Genomic DNA, 27608 nt, shown 5'->3' with positions numbered 1-27608 from the left:
CTGGCATGGATTCACATGCTCATGAATAAAGAATACATAGCAGTACACACATGCACAACCACGGGAGGTGGCAAAGGCTCAACATTAAGCAGTACATCAAACTCAACATTAAGCATCTTACCTCCTCACCAGGCTCACCTTAGGCGAACAGGTTGCGCAGCACTGCTTGGCCGACCCTGGACTCCTCCCTGGAATCCCGATCAACGCAGTAGAATTTCGTGAAGGTGTGCATCGACCTCCACGTAGCAGCCCTGCATATGTCCAGCAGGGGCACACCAGAAAGGAACGCCGTGGTAGCTGCGATCGCTCTGGTGGAATGCGCTCTCGGACGGCCAGGCAGCGGTCGGTTTGCCAACCGATGACAGTACATGATACAGCCGGAGAGCCATCTGGAAATGGAAACCTTCGAGAGAGCCTTCCCCTGATTGACAGGTCCAAAGTTCACAAAGAGTTGTGACGTCTTCCGAAAACACTTCGTGCGGTCCACGTAGAACTTCAGCGCTCTAGCCACATCCAGCGAGTGCAAAGTCCTCTCAGCCGGCGACAAAGGCGACGGGAAGAACACAGGCAACACCAAGGGTTCGTTGAGATGGAAGTCCGACGGTACCTTGGGCATGAAGGAGGGGTGCGTCCTGAGCACTACCCTCGTGTCGTGAAAAGTCAAGTACGGGGCCTTGCAGGAAAGGGCCTGGATCTCTCCCACCCGTCGTGCGGAGGTGATGGCCACAAGAAACGCTGTTTTCCACGACAGAAACTTCAACGGGGCCGAGTGCAGAGGCTCGAACGGAGGTCCCATGAGCTTGGTCAGCACCACGTTGAGCTCCCACGCCGGGGCCGGAGCCTTCACCGGCGGGAACGATCTGAACAGTCCCTTCATGAACTCTTTCACCAGACGATGAGACCACAAGGACGTCCGGCCCGTGGTCCTGGTGTATCGGGAGATCGCAGCAAGATGAATCTTGATGGACGCGTGTGCCAGTCCAGCTTTGGCCAGCGTCAGCAGGTACGGCAGCACCTGGGGAGCCGTAATCCGTAGAGGGTTAATCTTCTGTGCGTGGCACCAGACAGAGAACCTCTTCCATTTGTGTCCGTAGCATTTAAGAGTCGAGGACGCCCTGGCCTTTGCAAGAACCTCTCTGCAGTCGGCCGGTATGTCGTATCCTCCAAACTCTAGCGCTGCAGGAGCCAGGCCTGCAAGTTCAGCGATTTCGGGTCGTGGTGGAGGATGGCGCCTCCTTCCCTGGAGAGTAGATCCGCGTCCACCGGCAGCTTGATTGGCGGGGACGCTGACAAGTCCAGAAGGTCCGGGAACCATATTTGCCTCAGCCACGCAGGTGCGACGAGGATCATCCTGCACCGTGACCTCTTGAGCTGGTTGACGAGCCGGATTAGCAGTGGCAAAGGAGGGAACGCGTAGAGGAACAGGCCCTCCCAGGGGAACGAGAAAGCATCGCCCATGCTCCTCGCCTGGGGAAACCTGCTGGCGAACCTCCGGCACTTGGAGTTCGTCGCCGTCGCGAACAGGTCGATCTGGGGTGTGCCCCACCGTCGGAAGAGGCGATCCACTAGATCCTGCCGTAGTTCCCACTCGTGGCACGAGCGCAGCTCCCTGCTGAGTGAGTCGGCGATGGTGTTTTTTATCCCTGCCAGATGAAACGGCACCAGAAACATCCTTTGGGCGACGGCCCAATGCCACAGGTCCTGCGCCTCCTTGGACAGCGCTGGGGACCTGGTTCCGCCCTGTTTCCTGATGTAAAACATGGTGGTGGTGTTGTCGGTGAAGATCCTCACCACCTTGCCCTTGAGGGACGGAAGGAAGGACCTGAGGGCCCAGAACACTGCACGGAGCTCCAGGACGTTGATATGGAGGGACTTCTCCGTCGGGAGCCAAAGGCCTCTCGCGTGCAGATTTTCGGTGTGCGCTCCCCACCCTTCCAGGGAGGCATCCGTGGTCACTGTCTCCTGGTGGTCTGGGGTCTGGAAGCCCATGCCCGCCGTCAGATGCGCGCGGTTGCCCCACCACCGGACCGCTCGGCGGAAACTCTCGTCGAGTGTGATCCTCTCCTCGAAGCCGCCCGTCGTTTGGATCCAGCGCGCGTCCAGGAACTCCTGCAACGGGCGCATCCGGAGCCTGCACATGGGAATGAGGTAGATGCAAGAAGACATCATTCCGAGGAGGGACTTGATGGACCTCACCTTGGCCGCGTCGGAAACCAACATCTGCTGTACCTTGCCCAGGATGGACCTGGTCCTTTCCTCTGACGGGGAGGCCAGAAGGGACACTGTGTCGAGCTTCGCTCCCAGAAACAGTGCGTTTTGCGCGGGTACCAGGTGGGACTTGGCGTAGTTCACGGAGAATCCCAGGTCCGTGAGAAGTTGGACGGTCCTTGCCGTGTGCTCCACGGCGAGCTCCCTCGTCTTGGCTCGGATGAGCCAGTCGTCTAGGTAGGGGTAGACGTGGATCCCCTCGCGGCGCAGCTGCGCCGCCACCGGTGCAAGGCACTTGGTGAATACCCTGGGTGCCGACCGTAGTCCGAAGGGTAGGGCTTTGAACTGGTAGTGACGCCCTTGGACCACAAACCTGAGGAATTTTCGGTGCCCCTTTAGGATGGGAATATGGAAGTAGGCATCCTCCAAATCCAACGACGACAGGAAGTCTCCTTCCTCCAGCTGCCCCAGGACGTGCTGGAGGGTGACCATCCGGAACTTCTACGCCTTGATGAACTTGTTCAGACGTCGCAGGTCTAGGATGGGGCGCCATCCTCCCGTCTTCTTCTTCACGAGGAAGTATCTCGAGTAAACTCCGGAGCCCCGAAGCCTCTTTGGGACGAGTTCGATGGCGCCCTTCCTGAGCATCGCCTTTACCTCCAGGAGAAGCTGAGGGACGTGAAGCTCTTTCCTGGCCACGGGGGGGACGCGCGGGCACCTTCTTCGAAACACAAGCGCGTGGCCCCGGGCTAAGGCGTCCAGCACCCAACGGTCGGTGGAGATGGACTCCCACACGCTGACGAAGCTCGCCAGCCGGCCTCCCACCGGGGTGCTTCGGTGGGGGCCCGACCCCACGGCCGGTTCAATCCTGTTTCGACGAGGCTTTGCCGCCTTGACCTCCTTGGCGACGACGGCGGGGTCCGCCAGACTTGCCTCGTCCTCTGTAGGCCTCCAGAGACGACGAGCGGGCCGCTTGACGGTAGGTGGAGAAACCGCCGCCGGAACCTTTGGAGGCGCCCTTGACTCCGCTGCTCCGAAAGGGCGTCCGTCAATGCTGCAGAACCCCAAGGGCCCGGGCCGTCTCAGTGTCCGCTTTAATGGCCTGAAGGGAATCGTCCACTGTTTTCCCAAACAGGTTGTTCCCATCGAACGGCATGTCCAGGACTCTGGTCTGTACGTCTTGACGGAAGTCCGTAGCCTTGAGCCATCCACGCCGCCTAAGGCACACGCCGTTGCCCAACTGGCGAAACCCAGTGTCGGCGATGTCCGTCGCAATAGTGATGGCGTGGTCCGACGCCACCTCACCTTCCTGTAGGATCTCCAGGGCATCCGCCCTCTTGTCGTCCGGTAGGAAGTCCAGCAGGGGAGCCAGTTTGTACCATAGCTCCCTGTCGTAGCGGGCCACGATAGCCAAGGCGTTGGCCGCTTTAATCGTCGTCGCTGCAGACGAGATGACCCTGCGTCCCATAGCGTCCAATTTCTTTCCCTCGCCGTCCGGTGGGGAAGTCGATGTGGAGGCCGCACCCCCCCCGCTTTCTTCCTGGCCGCCGCGGAGACGACGGAGTCCGGGGTAGGCTGCGCCCGGAGGCACAGGGGGGCCGCGTCCGGGACCCGGTACTTACCGGTCTCTTCTAGCTGGCGTCGTGGAAGGGTTCTTGAGGAGGGCGAGGCCCTCATCCCAAATGTCATCCAGTAGAGGCACCGCGAGGACTGTCTTCCTCTTGGCCTCGCGCCGTTGATAACGGAATCCTTCCTTTTTCTTCTCCTCAGGGCAGAGTTGGAAAAGCTCGGATGCCCTGGCGATCATGGAGTGGAACGATCCAATCTCGTCGGGCGGAGAAGCCCTGGTGGGAGGTGACGACGGTAGATCCTCGTCGTATACCTCGTCGTCCGTACCCGTCGCTACCGTGTCAGTCCCCGTATCATCCCCTCGGGTGGACGGGGAGGAGGGCTGGACGGGGCGCGACGGCTGAAAAGGAGGTGGAGGGTGAATCCTTCTTTTCTTGGGCGGGGGAACACCAGAAGGTCCCGGTTCAGGATCCCCCGACGGGAGAGGTTCCTCCGTCGGCAACGGTAGTCTCGTCCTTATCTCTGAGCATAAGGACTGTATAGCCAACAAAATGGCCGCCGAGTTGTCTTGCGGCGCTGGCAGAGGGGAATCCGACGGGCGATCAGGGGCCCCGTCGGCACCCTCGACGATGTGGTAGTCACCTGCGTCGGGATCCATCCCGACGGGCCGGTCTTCTTCCACGCCACGGCCGTGGCTTAAGACCTCGATCAGCTCTTCCTCCGAGGTTGAGGCCGAATCTACGACGACGCCCTGCCCCAGCATTTTCTTCCCCGCCGGGGATTTCACGGGGGTCCTATCGATGGGCACGAAAGAGGACTCCCTCCGAGGCGGCAGGGAGACTCTGAGCCCCGAGGTCGCCACCACTGGTGTAGCCTCCACAGGCTGAGCCAGGGCCGCCGCGACAGTATCGATAGAGGGCTTGGCCGGATGGATTAAGGCCTCCACCACCTTAGGTGCGCTCACCGCCTTATCCTTGAGGGGGGGGGACACTGCCTCGCTCCCCCTCCGATGGGGCCTTCGAGCTCGACCGGGGCCTCTCCAGGAGCTTCGCCGGGTGCTCGCCTTTCCTCTTACCCGACCCAGAGCGTTGGCTCGTGGCTGATGGTGCCGGGGAGGGTGCGCCCTGCCTGGCGCCCGTAGAGCCCGACTGTTCGGCGCTCCCGGTGCCAGCGGACTCGCGGTGCTTGGCCTTGTGTTGGACTCCCGTCGCCGGGGCGTCCTCAAAGGTCTTAGAAGACCGCTCAGATTTCTTCCTCTTCTTCTCGCCTGACGGGCTCTTCCCTTCCAGCCAGTTGGCGAGACGTTGATGGCGGTCCTTCATGGTCCGCTCCGACATATTGCAGCAAAACGCACAGTCCTTCTCCACGTGAGTCTTGTCCTCATGTAAGCAGTAGAGACAAAAGGAGTGTTCGTCCGCCTTAAAGACGTTCTGCAGCTGGCATCCAGTTCCGGGCGTCGAGCTTCCCTTCTCCTGGGCCATGTCCGGGCCTGAGAAGCTTCTGGAGTCCTCCAAAAGCGTAGCTCGACGAAATCTTCACCCTTGAGGGGCGCAGACGAATCCGACACGGGTCCCCGTTGATCGGATGGAGAGTCGGTGGAGCTTGAGGCTCTTTTGACCGAAAAAACGAAGTTTTTGAGAAAAAACGTGAAAAAAATAGCACTAACGCTCGAGAGCAATAGCACGAGGATCCCAACACATGAACGTGCGGTAAAAATCTGAAGATGGCTGCCAGAGGCAGTGCTTAGGTAGAGGGCAGTCATTGGCTGTGGTCAGTATGACGCAGAGACCAGTGATTGGTTATTACTACGAAAGACAGATCAGAAACGAAACTGATACTGGTTTTTTCTTTACCGAGGATTCCCAGCCTGACGACGGGGAATATTCATGAGCATGTGAATCCATGCCAGACCCCATGCTGGAGAAATACAATTAAAAAAGGCAGGGTTGGATATAATAGAACTCTAAGATAGCAGGCATTGTTGTAAATGAGCAGGTTTTGGAATGTGAGGCGCCCCATTTGTTGCTGCTCACTCGCATAATTGGAGTGAGACTGTCAGGCTCAAGAATTAGAACTCCGTCCTTGAAGCACTGAGGAAGAGCCAGTTTGACAGCATATCTGCATGTGGGCAGGATATTCTGCAAATGTGTGATTATCCCCACTCCTCCCACTTTATCTCTCAAGTGTAGCTTCTTAAGTACAGTACCCTACATGTTTTGTTAGTTGTACCACATGGATGCTCAGTGCCTTGAAGGAAGCTTCCTCATGGTGGGTGCCTTCAAAATTAATATACAAATGTTAAAGAAAATCAGAGACAAGGCCTAACCTTGCAGCATATTAACAGGTATGAGCCGATAGCTTTGGAGTGGAAGGTTGACTATTTTTAGGCAGTGGAGAAGGATATTGTGATCAATGACACCAACATCTGCAGAGATGCTGAGTAGCAAGCAAAGGAACAAGCATGACCATGACATCTGCTCATCTTACTTAATGCAGTGGTTGTATTCCCGGGTCAGGGTCCGAATTCGGATTGGTAGAAACTGATAAGACACTTCAGCACCAGGACTGGGGAGTCAAGTGGTTTTAAGGAACTTTGACAGGCATGCTAAGTCCAAGATCCATCTAAAAGCGAGCACATTTTCGATCTTCCAAGTTTTAGGAGGACAAAATCAAGAGCACTGAGCTTCAAGGAGACTAAATGGGCTTCTCCTTGTTTTGCAGAGGAATACATATTTTAAAAGACATCTTTATGGCTTCTTTCAGAAAAAAAAAAGATTTCATCATGAATATCCAAATATTTCTAAGAGGGACTTAGAATAGAGTTAACATCTAATCACTCCAAATCCAATTGACTTTCTCATATGCAACACTCCACTCCCTTCAATAAAACAAGCCTTAAACGTACCCCCCTGTGCCTGGCTGCCCTCCATCCTTGATTAAATCTCTCCTTCCTGGAGACCATAAGACAAAGAGAAGTTAATCTCGTTAAAATGGTTTAATATCTCCCTTCAAAACTAGAGGAAAAAGCAAAGACAAGACCTAAAGGACATTTGTCCTCCAAGACAAAATGGCATACATAAGCAACCTCAAGCACTACAGAGCTATTTGTCCAAAAACAAAAGGGTAAGTTGTGCCTCCAAAATGTGAGGCAAAAGACGGCTAACCAGAATAATACAGGGCTTGTCAAACGTTAAAAGAAACACACAAAAAACGGACTCCAACATTCCATTTAGAGCCTCCCCATAAACTTTGCTACCCAACACATTTTCTCTCTACATACAACTCCTGTCACCCTCCAGCTGCCTCAATGCCAACTGTATACAGCATCACCTTCACCAGTCCACTCCCGAACCTAATTTCTTCCACATATTCTCCCCCGACTACCTTCACGTGGATACACTATAAGTCACCCAGATCTCACTTTGTACAGTCCCCAACAAGTAATGTCAAAACCTTCCAGACTGCAATTTCTCACCATATCATGGTCATCCTGAACAACTTGCAACCCTCTGGTGTAGCTGACATGCAACATAATCTGGCAACTATGCCACCTGTACGAGTCTGGTCCTGACTTTGTTTTCTGCATGATTTTCCCCAGAAAGTGGCACAACACCTTGTGTCTGCTAAATTACATTCAAACTAATATGTACTGATAGCCAAGTACCTGCAAGTACTGTTGGCTGTGGACTGGACTGCTCTGCCCGCTGGACTTTTGACAGCGCTGCTACGGACCGGCGTTATACCGTGCTTCTCTGCCCTATTGCCGTGTGTACGGCTCGGATTTCTTGAAGGCTGGAGGACGTCCTTTTGTGTGACACAGCTTGCCTGGCACTTGCGTGTGGAAAGGAGGTTTCCTCTTCACTGGAGGCCCCACCCCCCTGTGCTGCGTGATGCCCAGGAAGCTCCCATAAAACACTGCCTCCTCGCGCACCAGCGCCACGCACCAGCGCTGCGCACCAGCCAAGTACCTGCAAGTACTGTTGGCTGTTCGCGTGGAGCTTGGAGACGGCTGCAAGGTTCTCTCCGCCCTGCTTGTGCATGATAGTCTATGCTTTTCTGGTGCCCGAGAACGTAACTTAGTTCACTTCCTGCTATATATTTCTGTTTCCCGCACTATTAAGAGCGGTAAGTGCACCGTTGCAAGCATCATCGGAGTCTCTGTGTAATCTATCCTACATCCCTGGCCTGTCACTCTATAGGAGACCACGGGCTGTAGGCCTTTTCCAGAGCGCATTTCTGAAGCGCATGCGAGAAGTGCATGCTTGTTACGCCCGCTGGGTCGTTGGGTGGTGATGACATGCCGACATTGTAGCAGATAGTGGAGGCGGGGTGGACTGAAATTGCATTGTAGGGTAGAATTAGAATATCCAAGGTGATTACTGGAATAGCATTAGAGGTAGGCATTTGTACTTCCTGCACTCGCCCCCATTGTGCAGAGTAGAGTCTGGACTGTTTACCCAACACTGTTCAAAATTTTTTGACTATGTCGAGGCGTCTCAATAGCTTTGAATAGGTGTACAGTCGTTCTTCAACTAGCGATCCTTCCGCAAATGGTCTAGGTATTAGGACTGCACAAGGTTTGGGGGTAAGGATGTATGATGATATTCTCTCAGCCCCTTTGATCTTTACTCCAGTAAAGAACACGATGCGCATGGCAATGAATATGCCCTTGCCGCCTTCCCCTCCGGAGCCTAGTGACTCCCTGATATTGGAGGGAGCAGCCATGGCACATTCTTCCATGCTATCCCTAGGAGGAAATATCTCAAATAAGCAGGACATAGCATCTAGTTCATCCTTGTTTGAGAATATCGTGAGAAAAAATTGAAGTATTATACCTATTTCTTCCTTTCTGGATACCCCACCAGACTTCTTTTCGGCGGAGGCCAAAGTATGCAATATGTCTCAACACCTACATGAACTCCCCTCTCGACAAACACCTGCAATGAGGGGATTTCCTGAACAAAACACGGTTACAACTGAAATTTTGACCCAAATTCTCCAAGAATTAAAAACACATTCTCTGGGTTTCACAGAGCTGAGAATTTTGACTGAGCGCCAGATAGCTCAGGCAAAAATCAGCGGGGACTTGATGGAATCCCTTCCTATAAGAACGATGACGCGTCTGATATCATTGGGGCTGGTCCTGGCTAATCCCCAAGAAAAGAAAGCAGACGACAGTGTGGCTGAGGGGGAGAGTAAGGTAGACTCAGTCATTCCAGCGGCCCCAGAGTGCAAGGCTGTAGACATTGCCCTCCGCCAGCAGATAACAACACTGTTGGATGGCAAGAAAGGTAACATGGAACAAAATAAGAAAGATCCTCCAAAAAATAGGAAAACTAATTTAAAAAAAAAAGTTCTCTTACGCATGTGAATAGTCAAAATTTTGCCAAACACACTTGGAGAAACTTTATTAGGGAAGAGGTGGGACAGGCATTGTTAGGAAAGATTTCGTTATTGTAGGGAACTTTCCTTCCATGTGGCAACCCCTAAACTTTTTGCTATTGTTTTCAACCTGTTTTCTTGACTTTGCCAGAGAAGTGCAGCCTTCTGCTGTACTCCTCTGGGCTTTCGCTCCTTTCTTACGGGGAAACTGACATGCCCTTAAGACAGTCAGTACCGGGGAACGCTGTTTCCCGTAGTTTCTTTTATCGTGTCGCCATTTTAGTGCAACACGACACAAGAGGGCACTGTAAGCTAAGTTACAGCTCTCTTGGGTCTCTAGCCTTCTACAGACCCTAGACACTCTTATAGGATGGTTTTTGGATCGGTGCAAGTCATTCAGGGACTGGGCTGGTGGCAGCGATCATTTGGTTTATTTTGAGCTCCTTTTGCCGTTCTGAGCACCTTTTTGCCGCGAACACAAAAGGGTGGCCCGGCTACCCAAAATGGCCGGACCACGAGGCTCCTTTGTCTCGTCCACTGTCCGTCTTGCTCCCTTTACCTTCCCCCGGGTCAGGCGACCCGGGGCCTTCCTTATTTGGGCATGTAGTTTCCCGCGAAACACGGTTGCTTTCGCGGGCTTCTACATGTCGTTTGAGTGCCCCCAGGATGTGGGCTGGGCTGTCTGGTCCCAATACACATCCTGGGTGCCAGAGAGTCTAGGGTGGTGTGAATGCCTGGGACCACTGTGGTCCGTGATTGGTCCACGTATGGTATGTGTGTTGATGAGCGGATCTCCCATTGGCTCCCCTCCGTTTTGGCGCGAAGGGAACCGTGGATAAGAGGGAGCTGGAAACACCACTACCATGTCGATCTCCTGAGTTCTTACGAACCCAGGGATACAGGAGCCAAGTATCCTGCGAACACGAGGCTGGACCGAGGAATCGCTGGTGACCCCCTGAAGAACTTCTGCTCCTCATTGCTGTCGTCCGGTGAAGCCCTTTCCACCTAAGATCGAACAAGAAGGCCTGTACTGGCGCTTCGACCTATTGGAATAGCAGGACCAGCTATTCCCGGCACCTTCATCAACTCCTGCTGTAAGCCTTCGGAAGTGTCTCTGGGCCATCCAGTTGACTGACCAGCTTACTAAGGAGGCCTGCTCTGTAATCGCCGACAGGTTGGGTGGTATTCTGAGTCCGGGGCATGCTCACACGCTTCGTTTGCTTAGCAGTCCTAAGCTAGAGGTGAGCAGTGCTCGTTTGGCTTGAATACACCCGGCCGTTCCGTTGCCCTGCTGTGGCGACAAAAACTGCTTGTTTCTTCGATCGGGACGTCTTTTTACTCTGCACGACGACGAGACGTTCCCTGCTCTTCAGAACCTGCCAGAAGCTGCATCTATCGAGGAGGAGCTCGGGCCTGCTTGCTTCGGGGACCGGTGAGTAGATTAGCTAGGATCTGGTCGCCCTCCTGCAGTGCCTCTTGCTTTTCCCCGCTGTAAATACAGCACCCCTTGTCCGTACTCGCGCCCTGCTTCTGCCTCACAGTGGAGGCTGCGCTAGAGTCGCGGACCGTGTTCTCCTTCATTAGAGCTCCCTACAGAGCTGTTCAACGTCCTCCGAAGAGCTTCACCTTCTGCCCATTGGCACCGGCGTGTGCAGGTACTTTTGAGTGCTAGGCTCCACTCTTCGTAGGGATTGGACTACCATCCAGTTAGGGGCCTCAGAAGGCGGACATATCACTCGCATTGGTTCGCACTGCCTGTTTTCCTTCCCCTGCAGGTGGATAACATATTTCGTGCTGCTAATGCTGTGAAACTGTGTATTCTGTATATATATTGGGTGGATAGTGTATGTGTTGGTTTAATATCGTTGTATATTGCTGCTTTTACTGTGGTTATTAGTTTCAAGGCCTTATAATAAATGTGTATCTATTTTTGATATAAACAACTGTTTGGAGTAGTTTGTAAGCGCTCTTGCTTTGTGTGCTCATTGCGGGCTTTCAGTCACCCTCACCCCTCTTGAGACCTAGTCTTGACCGCCGCGATCGCTACCTTGATTGGTCTGGCTTGTCCAGAGGTTACCCTGTTCCAAGTAATTGGGTTGGCCTTCTGAACCTCTGCGCCACCAGGACAGAGTTCAGAAATCCGTCTTAACAAATTGGTGTACAGCGGTGGGATACGACTGAAGGTATCCAGTGTTGCGCACGAGCTAAGGCGTTTTCAGGTTATTCCAACCAGGACACGCAGTATAGTATTGAATATAACGTTAAAAAGGCCATAGTCCTATCGACAGTATGGAAACGAATACTTTATTAACCTTAAATGCTTCGAAATCTGAAACATTGAAGAAGATGTGTGCGGAGAGAGGGGTTTCCTCTCAAGGCACTAAATTGGAAATGATCCAGAGAATCGTGGCGTGGCAAGAAGCGCAGCTTGACGCTATAACTTCCGAGGACAGTGCAGAAGGTGGTGGGGCTGCTCTCACTGGCAGAACCGACGGTTCTGCCGCTGCACTGATCCATCACGACCACGAGGACAGGGAGGATGTAATGTCTAACGTTTCCTCTGCCAGTGTTGATGGGGAGGCTATGCTTGAATTCAAGAAGCAAGAGCTGCGGTTTAGGCAGCAGGAGCTTGAATTCAGCATAGCCAAACTGAAAATCGACCAGGCAGAAAAACAAAAAGACAGGGATCACCAGTTGGAACTGGCCAAGCTTCAGTTCGCAAATGGGTCCAAGGGTCCTGGACATGGTTCTGGGGCTTCCTCTCATCCACGGTTTCCAAAAGATCTGCTCAGTGTGTATGAGGAACGAAATGACATTATGGACTGGTTAAATGCGTTTGAGTATGCATGCGAGGTTCAAGAGGTTGATAATGCGGATAAGATTGCATGGTTACTCAGCAGACTGCCCCATTCTGGTTGCAGTGCCATTATGGAAATGTCGAAGGCTGAGCGCGCTGATTTTGCAATGTTGAAGCAGACTCTCATTTTAAAGTTTGGGAAGACTCCGACCCAATATTTGAAAAGGTTTAGAGAGTATAAGAAAAAGGAAGGTGGTACTTGGGTGTCGTATGTAGCTGAGTCCCTGAAAAACTTGACTGGCTGGGTTGAAGGTTATAAGGTTTCTACCTTCGAAGGCATGATCAATCTGGTCATGCTGGAACACATTTTTGCTTCTTCTTCCCCGGAGCTTAAGCAGCATTTGGCCGATTCGAAGGAGATAGATCCTAAGAAGCTGGCCATTGCAGCAGATTTATGGGTGTCACATCGAGTGTCCCATAAGGACAAAACTCATCCTGGTAAGCAGGAGGAAGGGAAAAAGTCCAAAGATGTGGAGGGTGGGGAATCTGCTAAATCTTCTTCCCATAAGGGCCACAAAAAGAAAAATAAGGGTAAGCCATCCGAGAACTCACAGGGTAGTGGAGGTTCGCCTCCGAAACAGAACTCTGGTTATAATAAGCCTCCCTACGTAAACAGACCCAATGGGGCTTGTTTTTCTTGTGGAGCAACTGACCATGTGAAGGGGGATCCCCGTTGTAAGGTTAGACCTTTGGGGGTCCACTCCGCTAATCTGGCCTTCTCCTCCTACGAGGAAGAAGAGATTACAGGAGCATCCTTCTCCTCAGACTCATTTCCCAGCGGAATAGAGGCTGAGGTAGTTTTAGTGTCCCTGGGTTCCTGGGAGCCTAAAGTCGCAGAGGCGTATGCTAGGATTCCGGATAATACCAAGCACTACTTTAAAGACAGTGTGCTGATCAATGGAGTGGATACTCCAGCTCTTAGGGATAGTGGGTGCAGTCGAACTGTAGTGGATTCTACCTTGGTAGACTCAGAGGAAGTTGCCAGAGCTACTCTGATGCCCACTAAGTTGGCTGACGGCCCCCTCCGTATGTTTCCCGTGATCCCTGTTAATCTAACTTTAAATGGTACAGCAGTTAGGATTCCAGTGAGCATTCAGAGAAACGTCCCGGGAAAGGTCTTGTTGGGCAATGATCTCAGAGCTCTAGGGCTCGTAGGAGACACTGCCGAAAGACCCTACACACGGTCTCAAGCACGGGCAGCATTGGCCAAGTCCAATACGCCGCCCCAGCCGAAGGGGAAACCCAAGGCGAAAGGAGTCAACAAGTCCCGACGGGGGAAAGAGAATATTCCCCCGAACTCGCCTACCACTGCGGTGGAGGGAGTTGGTCAATCGCCCGAGCCTGACGAGGAGGTGGCGATGCCTGAAGTGTTCGACCCCAACGACCATCCTGAACTAAAAGACTTGTTAGTTGAAGGAGGTCCTGATAGGGACGACTTCAGTAAGGGCCAACGTGAGTGCCCATCTCTGGAAGGCCTAAGGAGACAGGCCTGCTCCCAGCTTGAGGGTGAACCTCCTGGGAAGCATCGGATTTATTGGGAAGGTGGACTCCTGTACAGTGAGCCCACAGAGTCTACAGAAGGAGACCATAGGAGGTTGGTGGTTCCCCTTTCTGTTAGACCCTTCCTCCTGCAGTTGGCGCATGAAGTTCCCCTTGCTGGTCACCTTGGAATGAAGAGGACCAAGCAAAGGTTATCTATGCACTTCTACTGGCCCAAGATGGGGGTGCAAGTAGAAAGTCACTGCAGGAGTTGTGCCTCCTGCCAGTTGTCTGGTAAGGTTGGCGCGACAATCCAAGCTCCGTTGGTACCGCTCCCAGTTGTGGGGGTACCATTTGAAAGGGTAGGGATCGACATCGTTGGTCCCCTTGACCCGCAAACATCCTCAGGCAATAGGTTTATCCTGGTGCTGGTCGACCATGCAACCAGGTATCCTGAGGCCATCCCATTAAAGACTGTAACTGCCAAGTCAGTTGCAAAAGCGTTACTCGGCATATTTACTAGGGTTGGCTTCCCTAAAGAAGTTGTGTCAGATCGTGGCAGCAACTTTATGTCGAAGTATATGCAGGCTATGTGGAAAGAATGTGGGGTCACCTACAAGTTCTCTTCTGCATACCACCCCCAGACCAATGGTCTGGTGGAGCGTTTCAACAGAACGCTAAAGAGCATGATTGGGGCTCTGGAGGAGCCCCAGAGGAGGAAATGGGACCTTCTTTTACCATGCTTGTTGTTTGCCTACAGAGAGGTACCACAGGAGGGTGTTGGCTTCAGCCCCTTCGAACTTCTGTTCGGTCATCCCGTACGGGGACCCTTAGCCATCGTCAAAGAGGGATGGGAGATGCCCACTCCCCCTGTTACTACCAATGTAGTTGACTATGTGCTAGGGCTCAGAAAACGGATGGTACTCCTGATGGGCTTGGCTAGTGAAAAGTTGAAAGCAGGACAAGCGCTGGTGAAACATTGGTACGACCAGAAAGCTTCCTTAATTCACTTTACACCTGGTCAGCAAGTCCTGATCATGAACCCCATAAGGCCTCGCGCTTTACAGGACAAATGGTCAGGCCCTTACACAGTGGTGGAGCCCCTGGGTGAGGTGAACTATTTAGTGGACCTTGGAAGGCCTGGACAGGCTCCAAAAGTGTTCCACGTAAATAGGCTGAAGGCTTTCGTCCCAAGAGTCGAAATCGCAGCACTGCTACTGGCGTCAGACGTTGAGGAAGAGGAGTCAGAACCTCTTCCCGACCTGTTCCAAAGCGGTCCTTCAGATAGCTCCGTTGAGGGTGTCCGAGTGGCCTCTCACCTGACTTCTGATCAGCAGGCTGAGGTGAAAAGTTTGCTTAGGCAGTTTTCCCCCCTGTTTTCACAGTCGCCTGGTTTGACACCTTGGTGCAAGCATAACATTGACACAGGAGACAGTGTACCTACCAAAAGTAGGGGATACAGGATGTCGGATAAAGTACGGTCTTATATTAAGACCGAGGTCAACAAGATGTTAGACCTTGGGGTGATTGAACCCTCTAGTAGTCCTTGGTCCAGTCCTGTGGTATTGGTTCCAAAGGCAGGCACCTCTGAATTGAGGTTCTGCGTGGATTACAGGGCTCTGAATGCTGTCACCAAGACAGACGCTCACCCCTTGCCTCGAACTGACGAGCTGGTGGATACCTTGGGTGCCTCCAAGTACCTCAGCACGTTTGACCTGACTGCGGGCTATTGGCAAATAGCTTTAGCAGAACATGCCAAGGAGAAGACAGCATTTTCAACTCCCGACGGGCTTTACCAATTCCGGGTAATGCCGTTCGGATTGAAGAATGCACCTGCCACTTTCCAGAGGCTTGTGAATCATGTGTTGAATGGGTTGGACGAATTCTGTCTTGCATATCTGGACGATATAGCAGTTTTCAGTGCCACCTGGGAAGACCATGTGAAACACCTCGGGATTGTGCTCCAGGCTCTTCAGAAAGCCCACTTGACCATAAAGGCGAGTAAATGCCAGATTGGACAAGGCTCAGTGGTTTACCTTGGGCATGAAGTAGGTGGAGGAAGGATACAGCCTCTCCCCAGTAAAGTACAAGCAGTACAAGACTGGCCTACCCCCACTACACAAACCCAAGTGAGAGCCTTCTTAGGACTCACGGGTTATTACCGCAATTTGATGGCAGACTATGGCACCATAGCTGCTCCTCTGACTGCCCTCACAACTCCGAAGAAACCCAAGAAGGTAACGTGGACTGACGAGTGTGAGAAGGCCTTCAATGGCTTGAAAGACTCCTTGTGCCAGGCCCCTGTGCTCAGGGCCCCTGATTATCAAAGACCTTTTATCGTGCAGACGGATGCCTCTGACACTGGGATAGGAGCTGTACTATCACAAGTAGATGAGAAGGGTAAGGAACACCCTATCGGTTTTATTAGTCGCCAGCTTAAGGACAGAGAGCTCAGATGGTCCACGGTAGAGAAAGAATGTTTCTCTGTTGTGTGGGCCCTAAGGAAGCTGCGGCCCTACCTCTATGGGACCCACTTCACTGTGCAGACTGACCATAAGCCGTTAAAGTGGCTAATGAACATGAAGGGGGAGAATCCAAAGTTGCTTAGGTGGTCCATAAGTCTACAAGGCTTCGACTTCACTATTGAGCATAGGCCAGGTGTCCAACATAGCAATGCTGATGGGTTGTCCAGAATGTTTTACCGACCTGAACAAGAGACTCATCCAGGGGTGGATTAGTTCCCCCTGTCCATAGTCTGGGAGGGGCGAGTGTTAGGAAAGATTTCGTTATTGTAGGGAACTTTCCTTCCATGTGGCAACCCCTAAACTTTTTGCTATTGTTTTCAACCTGTTTTCTTGACTTTGCCAGAGAAGTGCAGCCTTCTGCTGTACTCCTCTGGGCTTTCGCTCCTTTCTTACGGGGAAACTGACATGCCCTTAAGACAGTCAGTACCGGGGAACGCTGTTTCCCGTAGTTTCTTTTATCGTGTCGCCATTTTAGTGCAACACGACACAAGAGGGCACTGTAAGCTAAGTTACAGCTCTCTTGGGTCTCTAGCCTTCTACAGACCCTAGACACTCTTATAGGATGGTTTTTGGATCGGTGCAAGTCATTCAGGGACTGGGCTGGTGGCAGCGATCATTTGGTTTATTTTGAGCTCCTTTTGCCGTTCTGAGCACCTTTTTGCCGCGAACACAAAAGGGTGGCCCGGCTACCCAAAATGGCCGGACCACGAGGCTCCTTTGTCTCGTCCACTGTCCGTCTTGCTCCCTTTACCTTCCCCCGGGTCAGGCGACCCGGGGCCTTCCTTATTTGGGCATGTAGTTTCCCGCGAAACACGGTTGCTTTCGCGGGCTTCTACATGTCGTTTGAGTGCCCCCAGGATGTGGGCTGGGCTGTCTGGTCCCAATACACATCCTGGGTGCCAGAGAGTCTAGGGTGGTGTGAATGCCTGGGACCACTGTGGTCCGTGATTGGTCCACGTATGGTATGTGTGTTGATGAGCGGATCTCCCATTGGCTCCCCTCCGTTTTGGCGCGAAGGGAACCGTGGATAAGAGGGAGCTGGAAACACCACTACCATGTCGATCTCCTGAGTTCTTACGAACCCAGGGATACAGGAGCCAAGTATCCTGCGAACACGAGGCTGGACCGAGGAATCGCTGGTGACCCCCTGAAGAACTTCTGCTCCTCATTGCTGTCGTCCGGTGAAGCCCTTTCCACCTAAGATCGAACAAGAAGGCCTGTACTGGCGCTTCGACCTATTGGAATAGCAGGACCAGCTATTCCCGGCACCTTCATCAACTCCTGCTGTAAGCCTTCGGAAGTGTCTCTGGGCCATCCAGTTGACTGACCAGCTTACTAAGGAGGCCTGCTCTGTAATCGCCGACAGGTTGGGTGGTATTCTGAGTCCGGGGCATGCTCACACGCTTCGTTTGCTTAGCAGTCCTAAGCTAGAGGTGAGCAGTGCTCGTTTGGCTTGAATACACCCGGCCGTTCCGTTGCCCTGCTGTGGCGACAAAAACTGCTTGTTTCTTCGATCGGGACGTCTTTTTACTCTGCACGACGACGAGACGTTCCCTGCTCTTCAGAACCTGCCAGAAGCTGCATCTATCGAGGAGGAGCTCGGGCCTGCTTGCTTCGGGGACCGGTGAGTAGATTAGCTAGGATCTGGTCGCCCTCCTGCAGTGCCTCTTGCTTTTCCCCGCTGTAAATACAGCACCCCTTGTCCGTACTCGCGCCCTGCTTCTGCCTCACAGTGGAGGCTGCGCTAGAGTCGCGGACCGTGTTCTCCTTCATTAGAGCTCCCTACAGAGCTGTTCAACGTCCTCCGAAGAGCTTCACCTTCTGCCCATTGGCACCGGCGTGTGCAGGTACTTTTGAGTGCTAGGCTCCACTCTTCGTAGGGATTGGACTACCATCCAGTTAGGGGCCTCAGAAGGCGGACATATCACTCGCATTGGTTCGCACTGCCTGTTTTCCTTCCCCTGCAGGTGGATAACATATTTCGTGCTGCTAATGCTGTGAAACTGTGTATTCTGTATATATATTGGGTGGATAGTGTATGTGTTGGTTTAATATCGTTGTATATTGCTGCTTTTACTGTGGTTATTAGTTTCAAGGCCTTATAATAAATGTGTATCTATTTTTGATATAAACAACTGTTTGGAGTAGTTTGTAAGCGCTCTTGCTTTGTGTGCTCATTGCGGGCTTTCAGTCACCCTCACCCCTCTTGAGACCTAGTCTTGACCGCCGCGATCGCTACCTTGATTGGTCTGGCTTGTCCAGAGGTTACCCTGTTCCAAGTAATTGGGTTGGCCTTCTGAACCTCTGCGCCACCAGGACAGAGTTCAGAAATCCGTCTTAACAGGCATTGAGCTCAAATCAGGATGGGAGTGAAGGCCAGAACCCAACATATTTCTGTCCCACCAATTCTTTATCTGAAGAACTGGCTCGTAAAAAGACATTGGTTGATAAGGAAAGTGCAGCCCCCACAAAGCAGATGAGTAACCCTGCTAGGGAGGAGCAGGGGGAGAAGGGGGTAAATCCTCCTTCCCCCCGACCCACGAGAGAAATGTATGGCCTTTTTGCTAAGCCCAAAGAAAACCAACCAATATGGGAGGGTGCTCAGTTAGGGGAAACTGAATATCAGGTAAAGACTGGTACGGGGCAGACAGGAGTAGGGGAACCTCGGAAAAGGCTGGCCCAGGGCTGGAGGGTCCACTGGCGCCAAAATCCAGCGAAGACCTTGAGCAGGGGGCCCAAAATTATCCTCCAATTGAAGGTAGGGCTGGGAGGTCGACTGAGGAAAAGGAACAGGGTCTCCATCTGAAACCCACTCGGGAAGTCGCTACGAAAGTTACAGGTAACAAAATAGATAAGGTACCGATTGACTGTCCCAGGAAACCTGCCCCAGCAATACCTCAGGAAAAGCTAGGGGCTCCTGCGGACATTGTAACGCTTACCTTAGACTCCTCGGGGACACCACTTGATATTCGGAAACTTCTCAGGGTGCGCTGTTATCTTATCCCAATTGGACTCTCTATCTATACATGAAAACAATTACCACACTCAATAACTAAGTGATTCCTAAAATAGGGAAAAAAGAATCACCTTCAAAATAAACTGTATTCTTCGGTTACCTTAGTTGGTGATTTGGTTAGCTCTCCATCCTGCTTCTGCGCAGGGGTGCGTGTTCTGAAGAAGGGACGTGAGGAGAATGGAATTATCCTTAAACTTCCAGAAATGTCTAAAGGGGTACACTTCCTAACAGTGTCAGACAGGAATGGTGTCACTAACCCTCTAAATGCAGAAACACCCTAATGTGTCTAAAAACTGAAGTGCACAACCCGCAACATTTTTGGTTCCAAAATGCGTAAACTTAGTGTACCTGATGACGACAGAAAAAACGAACACTAATGTTCCTAGAAACAATTCTCCACACAACCCTCTTAACTTCTGTGAGGTGAATATGGTTTGAACATTCACTTGCGCGAAAGAACTAATGTGTGAAAAGCAGTTGCTACTATAGGAACCATTAATCTATAGCGAGAACTAAAAGGGAAAGATACTTGCTGTGAAAACAACAGGGGCGACAGAACTGGGAGGTGCGCCTCGAAAACTCTCCTCACAATAAACGCCAACTGGAAAAGCGTAACCGCCAACACCGCACTGAAGAAAGCCAACTTTACACAGAATTCACAACTTGGGACAGCGGACTGGACGGGAAAAGCTATTCCAGGGCACTACAGAAAAGGGTTTCCATGGAATACTAGGGAAGCTGAGGAATTCCTGTCAGAGGGCTGAACCGCGGTAAGCGTTCGCTGAGACAGCTGAAGACGCGAAGCGCCGTTGAGCAAAGGGGCGGGGCTTAAATACTCCCGAGTGACAGAAAACTAGACTGCTGGCCCACCTAGAGGTTGTAACTACAGGCAGCCATGTTGAGTGATGAGGAAGAGTCAACCTGCCTATTCTTAGACCAGCAACTGTAAGCGGCCAACCAGGAACTCTTGGAAATTCTTTTGCGAGGGAACCCCGTAATCATGACAGTATTCCCCCCCAAGGCCCCTCCAAAACTGAAATTCCCTCTCCCTGGTTTGGATGGGTGGTTGCGGTGAAACATTCTGAGTAGCCTAGGGGCATGAACATTCTCGCAGGGTTCCCAAGTTCTGTCTTGAGGGCCATAACCTTTCCAATCCACTAAGTAGAATAGCCTATTACGCACAATTTTGGAATCTAAAATGGCCTTGACCTCGTATTCTAGTTGGTCATCATCAATGACCACAGGGGCTGGTGCTTCGGAGATTCGTGTGTTTGGATTAACAGGCTTTAAAAGAGAGACGTGAAATACTGGATGGATTTTCATGTTCTTTGGAAGGGTTAACTTGATGGCCACGGGATTGATGATTTTTTCAATTGCAAAAGGTCCCAGGAAGCGGGGAAGGAACTTTCTAGCTCCCTTCAAGGTCAGGTTTCGGGTGGCCAACCAAACCAAATTCCCCACCTCATACTCTGGTGCAACACTTCTTTTGTCATCTGCACATTTTTTCTGGGATTTTTTGGCCATGGATAATTGTTCTCGAGCTTGAGCGATGGCTGAGGTGATTTTCTCATGCAGGGATTTTACTGCTGGCATTTCTAACGGTTCAGGTGGATCGTAAGCTGAGGTGCGTGGATGTCGGCCATGTAAGGTGTAAAAAGGACTCAAACCAGTGGAGGAATGAACAGAATTGTTATATGCATATTCGGTTATCCACAAAACATTTAGCCAGGTGTTCTCCAATTGATGCAACATACATCTGAGGTACTGCTCTAGAGTTTGATTGGTTCGCTCAGTTTGACCGTCAGTTTGGGGATGATGACTGGTGGACAAACGTACATCAACTTTGGCCAATTCACAACATCTTCTCCAAAACTTGGCGACGAATTGGCTACCTCGATCAGAGATTATCACCGCAGGAAAGCCATGCAGCTTCACAATATTCTCCAAAAAGGTTTTTGCCAGAACTGAGGCTGACGGCAATCCTTTCAATGCGATAAAATGTGCCATTTTGGAGAACAAGTCCACCACCACCATGATCGTGTCAAACCCTTCACAAGGAGGTAAATCGGTGATGAAGTCCATGGAGATGGTGTGCCAGGGGGTTGGTGGCACACTCAATGGAAGAAGCAAGCCTGCAGGTTTTCTCTTTTGATTCTTATTTTGAGCGCAGTTACCACAAGTTTTCAAATGCTGAATGACATCTTTTCTCCAGGTAGGCCACCAATAAGATCTTTTAACTTTCTCCATGGTCTTTTTGATTCCGGGGTGACCTTCCAAAAGAGCGTCATGATAGTTGGTAACCACTCTTTCTTGTAGTTGAGGCGTGGGCAAGTATAACCGTTCTTGATAAAAGGGAAGACCCTCCTGCACTGTAAAGCCTACTCCTCTGGACTCCCAGTTCAACAATTCATCCTGCGTAAGATGGTTTTGAATTTCCCTTTTTAACTCTTTAAAGGCAGAGTCCGTTGTGTTCATTACTCCCAGGATCTTTTCTCCAGAAATGATCTCCACTGGATTCACTGGCACATAGGCTTCTTCTCCATTACCCATTCGAGACAAGGCATCAGCCTTACCATTTCGCACTCCTGGTCTGAAAGTAATAACAAAGTCATATTCCGCTAGAAAGAGGGCCCATCGTAGCTGTCTTGAAGATTGTGCCTTTGCAGAGCGTAAGTATTGCAAGTTCCGATGATCGGTGAAGATGGTCACCGTGTGTCGTGCGCCCAGCAAGTGATGCCTCCATTCCTTCAAGGCACAAATTATAGCCAAAAACTCCTTATCGGTAATGGTGTAATTTAATTCTGCAGCAGCGAACTTCCTTGACCAGAAAGCTACGGGGTGCAATTCTTGGGTGTCAGGATCACGCTGAGACAATACGGCTCCCATAGCCACGTTAGAGGCATCAGTCTCGACTACAAACGGAAGATCAGGTCTTGGATGTTGTAGAACAGGTGCAGCAGTAAATTGCTCTTTTAATTTCTTAAATGCCTCATCAGCTTCATTAGTCCATTCAAATTTCCTGTTTTTTCGAAGTAGTGAGGTGATAGGATGAACTAGGCCAGAGAAATCAGAAACAAAACGCCGATAGAAATTCGCGAATCCCAGAAAACTCTGAACTCCTTTGACAGAAGTTGGAGCAGGCCAAGACAGGATGGCATCAACCTTTCTGTTATCCATTTTGACTCCACTAGAAGATAGAATGAACCCCAAGAATTCAATCTCAGGGACGTGAAAATGACACTTTTCCAATTTCACATACAGAGAATTGTCTTGGAGCCTTTGAAGCACCGATGTCACGTGCCTTACATGATCCGCCAGGTTTGCAGAGAAAATTAAAATGTCGTCCACATAGACCACCACACAGATGTCCAGTAGATCTCTGAAGATATCATTCATAAAGGCCTGGAAGGCAGCAGGAGCATTGCAAAGCCCGAAGGGCATGACTTGATATTCGAAGAGCCCGAATCGTGTCCGAAAGGCGGTTTTCCACTCCTCACCTTTCTTAATTCGAATGAGATGATAGGCACCTCTTAGATCAAGCTTGGTGAATATTTGTGCCTGCTTCACCTGATCCAGCAAGGTCGAAATAAGGGGAAGAGGATAGCGGTTCTTCACCGTGATTTGATTCAGTGCTCTGTAATCTATGCAGGTTCGCAAATCCCCTTCCTTTTTGGGCACAAAAAAGAGAGGAGATGCCACCGGTGACTTGGACGGTCTAATAAACCCATTGGCCAGGTATTGATCCAGATAAGCCTTTAGATGAGCATTTTCTTTTTCAGTGAGGGCATAAATTCTGCTACAAGGAAGCTGAGCCCCTGGAATGAGATCAATTTGACAGTCATAGGGTCTGTGAGGGGGCAAAATTTCTGCCTGTTTTTCTTTTTGGAAAATATCCTGGAATTTTTTGTATTCTACTGGTAATGAACCTATGAGACCCAAGGTGGTGTAGATAGTCATCTCAGACTGCCTGGCGTCCTTTGGACCTTCTGCAGAAAAACACATACTTTGGCACTTGGAGTCAAACTTCAATGTCCGGGAACACCAATCGATCACAGGGTTATGCTTCTCCAACCAAGGTATTCCCAAGATGATCTGGAATTGAGGAGCTTGAATCAGGTCAAAAGAGATCCTCTCCCTGTGTCCTTCCTGGCAAAGCATTAAGAGGGGGTCAGTGCACTGGGTCACGGGACCTGACACCAAAGGTGTACCATCCACTCCGGAGACGTTTTCAGCTTCCAACTTATTCCTCAAGGGGAATCCCAATTTACTAGCCAGATGTTGATCCATGTAGTTGCCAATGGCCCCACAGTCTATGTACGCAACCAATGCATGCCTCTGTGTGGGGTTATTGTGGCAAGAAAGGACAATAGGACACACGAAGTGTGAGGTCGCTGCAACCTTTTCCATGCTCGACAAGCGGACCTCTAAACTTGTCGGGCACTGGAGTTTTCCGCCGTCTGTTCTTTTTTATCCGGATTGATTCCTCCTAAAGGCCTCCGTGAAGGTTTTACTGGACAATCCTTTAAAAAATGACCGGCCTTGCCACAATACAAACACAACTGCAACTGTCGTCTCTTCTCTCTCTCTGCTTGGGAAATTGGGCCTCGAATTCCGCCCAACTGCATGGGTTCATTGGGAACATCTAATCCTGACTTCGACGTTGGTTCTCGGGAGCGGACTACAAAGGGTCGACTGTCCTGACGAGCTCGATCCGTTCTCCTATCCTGAAGACGATGATCCAACTGGATTGTCAGGTCTATGAATTCTGTGAGACATTCGGGCGGATTGACAACTTGAGCGAGAACATCCTTCAGCTCACTGCGCAGACCACGATAAAACAGTGTCACTCTCTTTTCTGTAGGCCAATTAGTTTCTGCCACTAATCGATTGAAAGTAGCCACGTAAGCAAGCAGCTCCTGATTGCCCTGCTTGAGTGACAGTAACTCATTGTCCAATGCCTGACCTTGTGAATGGCGAGCAAACAATTTCTCTAACTCTCTCTGGAATTCTGAAAAGTTCTGCAACACGGGATCATCCCGATTAACCAAAGGAATGGACCAATCTGCTGCATGACCACCCAAATAAGACAACACGAAAGCAACCTTTGATTGGTCAGTGGAGAAAACCCCAGGTCTGCACAAAAAATGTAGTCTACACTGATTTAAAAACACGGCAAACCTTTTCGGGTCCCCCGTGAATCTCTCAGGAGGGGCTAAGGGAATATTTCCTGGAATTACTACTTGGAACGGAACTGAGGGCGATGTAGAAGAGGAAGCTTGGGCATTACCTTGGGGAAGGGGAACCTGTCCCGCCTGATTCTGTAATAACTGGCGAGCCAACTCTTCAGTTCGTTCCCTATTGATTCCCAGTTCCCTTCTAAGAGCGCCGGTTTCGGACCGGGCTGCATGGACTTCAGCTCTAAGTTCTCCCAGTAGTTGAGCTAACTGATCTACCTCAGAAGTTCCCATGATGCCCAGGCGGAGTATTTTTTATGACTGGCTTCGCGTTCTGTAACGCTTACCTTAGACTCCTCGGGGACACCACTTGATATTCGGAAACTTCTCAGGGTGCGCTGTTATCTTATCCCAATTGGACTCTCTATCTATACATGAAAACAATTACCACACTCAATAACTAAGTGATTCCTAAAATAGGGAAAAAAGAATCACCTTCAAAATAAACTGTATTCTTCGGTTACCTTAGTTGGTGATTTGGTTAGCTCTCCATCCTGCTTCTGCGCAGGGGTGCGTGTTCTGAAGAAGGGACGTGAGGAGAATGGAATTATCCTTAAACTTCCAGAAATGTCTAAAGGGGTACACTTCCTAACAGTGTCAGACAGGAATGGTGTCACTAACCCTCTAAATGCAGAAACACCCTAATGTGTCTAAAAACTGAAGTGCACAACCCGCAACATTTTTGGTTCCAAAATGCGTAAACTTAGTGTACCTGATGACGACAGAAAAAACGAACACTAATGTTCCTAGAAACAATTCTCCACACAACCCTCTTAACTTCTGTGAGGTGAATATGGTTTGAACATTCACTTGCGCGAAAGAACTAATGTGTGAAAAGCAGTTGCTACTATAGGAACCATTAATCTATAGCGAGAACTAAAAGGGAAAGATACTTGCTGTGAAAACAACAGGGGCGACAGAACTGGGAGGTGCGCCTCGAAAACTCTCCTCACAATAAACGCCAACTGGAAAAGCGTAACCGCCAACACCGCACTGAAGAAAGCCAACTTTACACAGAATTCACAACTTGGGACAGCGGACTGGACGGGAAAAGCTATTCCAGGGCACTACAGAAAAGGGTTTCCATGGAATACTAGGGAAGCTGAGGAATTCCTGTCAGAGGGCTGAACCGCGGTAAGCGTTCGCTGAGACAGCTGAAGACGCGAAGCGCCGTTGAGCAAAGGGGCGGGGCTTAAATACTCCCGAGTGACAGAAAACTAGACTGCTGGCCCACCTAGAGGTTGTAACTACAGGCAGCCATGTTGAGTGATGAGGAAGAGTCAACCTGCCTATTCTTAGACCAGCAACTGTAAGCGGCCAACCAGGAACTCTTGGAAATTCTTTTGCGAGGGAACCCCGTAATCATGACAGACATAATGCAAAATGAGCTCGCATTAATGGTGAGTAGAGCGGTGGAGGAGGCACTTAGAACCAAACTTAAGTATGAGTCCTTACCGAGAGTACCTTCATCGGACAAAGCCACCGTGGATAAAATACAGGAGAAACGGGACAAACAAAAGCAAAATTGGGGAGGTCGAGAGGTCTCGATTGAGATACAAGATGACGATGCCTTGGAAGAAACAGCTAAAGGGGACGGATATTCCCCACAAGCGAGGGCCGTTAGTCTTGCTCGATCCTCCCAGTTACGGCAGCCTCAACAAGAGGAGGTTCCTTTATGTCCAGTGGGTGCTGCACGGGAACAGGCTGTCCATTCGACTACCTATGAGGGAGGAGGAGATCTGAGAGCGCCCAAACACTATATGCAAACGGATTTGAGGGATGTGGTTTGGAGGAAACCCTGTCATTTGGATTTTCCAAGTATTCTTCTGTATCCTTTGTTTGACTGTGGCAAACAACCTGCACTGAACAGAAATCGAATCTAACCCTAATTAATGATATTCCATCTTTAGCAGATTTATCCTGTTCTGATATTAAAAGGGTCGATTTTATTCACCCGTATTGTTATGATCACGTTAGGGTAGTTTTCCACTCACAACTTGTCTTTAATAAACTCTTATCTGAATCGGATCAATTGAATAGAAGGGGCTACGATGTACTGATTTTCACTGATGGGTCAAAGATCTCCCCTGAAAATGAAATAAATGATAACTCTAGGCCTCTCTATCCGGGTGGGTCTCCAGATCACGTGCCAGAACAGGAAACAAGTTGGAGATGGTTGGCATTAAGCCTAAGAGACTCGATCTCCAAACTCCAATCACTAAAACAAAATCTTTAGGAATACAGAAACATCTCTCTTTAGTATGCTGGAATTCAAGAGGGCATTCTTATTTATCACCTTCGAATGAACTATGTTGTAAACTAAAATCAAAACACATAATATGTATCCAAGAATCAAGGATGATGAATAGAGAACAAATGGACAGATTTGAATGTGTACATTTATTGGCTACTAAAGGCCCTATTGGCCGCCCGTCTGGAGGTATTACAGCAATAAAGCTCAAATGTGGGATTTTGATCAAAGAGACATATAGAGAGTGCCCGCATGCTCTGGGAACTCTACTGGAAATCTGTGATTCCCCTTTATTGTCTCATATTCTTTTATGGAATATATACTGGACTCCGGGATGTGATTTATACACGCTTCTCCTAAATATAGAGTCAACACTGGTGGACTGTGCAGTACGTTTTCCGGGAGTCCAAGCGATGTTAATGGGTGATCTAAACACGAATATGTTACGTTTGATGTCAGACACTAAAGATGCCCACATAGTGCCAGCCAAGGTATTTGATCAGACTTCAGAGTGTATGGTCAAGATGTGTATACCGGATAAGATATCTGATGCGAGAATCTGGAATTGGTTCTTTAAGTCATGGGGCCTAAGATCAGTACACCAACAACTTAGAACTGAGGCAAAATATACAACCTGGTCTGCGGGGGATAAGGTTTCCGCGATTGATTACATCTATGCCTCAGAAATGCTCCTTAACTTTGTAATACACTTTGAAATAAGTATGACTTTGATGAGTGATCATGGTATGCTGGAATTGGATTTGATGGTTGTTAGAGAAAGTGAGGCCAATGAAAAAATGCAAACTGATGTTCTTCCCAATCAAAGGGGGAACAGGATAATTTGGCATGAGGGAAATATTGACGCGTGTAATACATCCTTAAGAAATGTTTTTTCCAGGACTAGTTATACAGAGAAATGTGTAAGTTTGTCGCACGCAAATGTGGGGAACTTTTTTTAAAAATCTGATTGACACATCTGTGAAAAAGCCAAGGTCAATAATTGTAATTAAACCACACATACATAAACATGACACAATAGTCATGCAGGCCAAGATCCTCCTACGCAGACACTTAAGAACATTTAAAT

At 50.2% G+C, this 27608-nt stretch overlaps 1 protein-coding gene across 5 annotated transcripts in view; it reads right to left on the bottom strand.

Annotated features, from left to right (window-relative positions):
* The window catches only part of LOC138581130 (protein MTSS 1-like), an 885917-nt gene that overhangs the window by 402020 nt on the left and 456289 nt on the right, over positions 1–27608 (bottom strand). The window lies entirely within an intron of this gene.

Source organism: Ambystoma mexicanum, chromosome 3p (assembly GCF_040938575.1).
Source record: "Ambystoma mexicanum isolate Mex_15411 chromosome 3p, UKY_AmexF1_1, whole genome shotgun sequence".
Taxonomy (NCBI): Eukaryota; Metazoa; Chordata; class Amphibia; order Caudata; family Ambystomatidae; genus Ambystoma; species Ambystoma mexicanum.
The sequence above is the reverse complement of the archived record's forward strand: the minus strand, read 5'-3'. Positions and strand labels throughout refer to the sequence as shown.